This window comes from Nannospalax galili, unplaced genomic scaffold (genome assembly GCF_000622305.1).
Source record: "Nannospalax galili isolate Female #2095 unplaced genomic scaffold, S.galili_v1.0 scaffold450, whole genome shotgun sequence".
Classification (NCBI taxonomy): Eukaryota; Metazoa; Chordata; class Mammalia; order Rodentia; family Spalacidae; genus Nannospalax; species Nannospalax galili.
Window position 1 is genome coordinate 3,889,374 of NW_008329134.1, and position 450 is coordinate 3,889,823.

A 450-nucleotide genomic window follows, 5' to 3' on the forward strand; every position below is an offset into this window, starting at 1 on the left:
TGGGCTTTTTTTAGTTGGGAGGCTTTGTATTACTGTTTCAATTTCCTTAAATGTTATGGGTCTGTTTAAACTGTTGATCTCTTCTTGGATTAACTTTAGAGGTTCCCATGATTTCAGATATCTATCCATTTCTTATAGAACTTCAGATTTACTAGCGTATAGGTTTTTAAAATGGTCCCTTATAATGGTCTGGATCTTTTAGATATCTGTTGTGATGTTTCCTCTTTCATCTCTGAATCTGTTGATTTGGATTTGCTCTTTCTTTCTTTTGGTTAACTGGGCTAAGGGTCTGTCTATCTTGTTTAGCTTTTCAAAGAACCAGCTCTTAGATTCATTGATTCTTTGTATTGTTTTCTTTGTTTCTATTGCATTATTTTTTGCTCTGATTTTTGTTATCTCTTCTCTTCTGCTGGGTTTGGATTTCATTTGTTCTTGCCTTTCCAGTGTCTT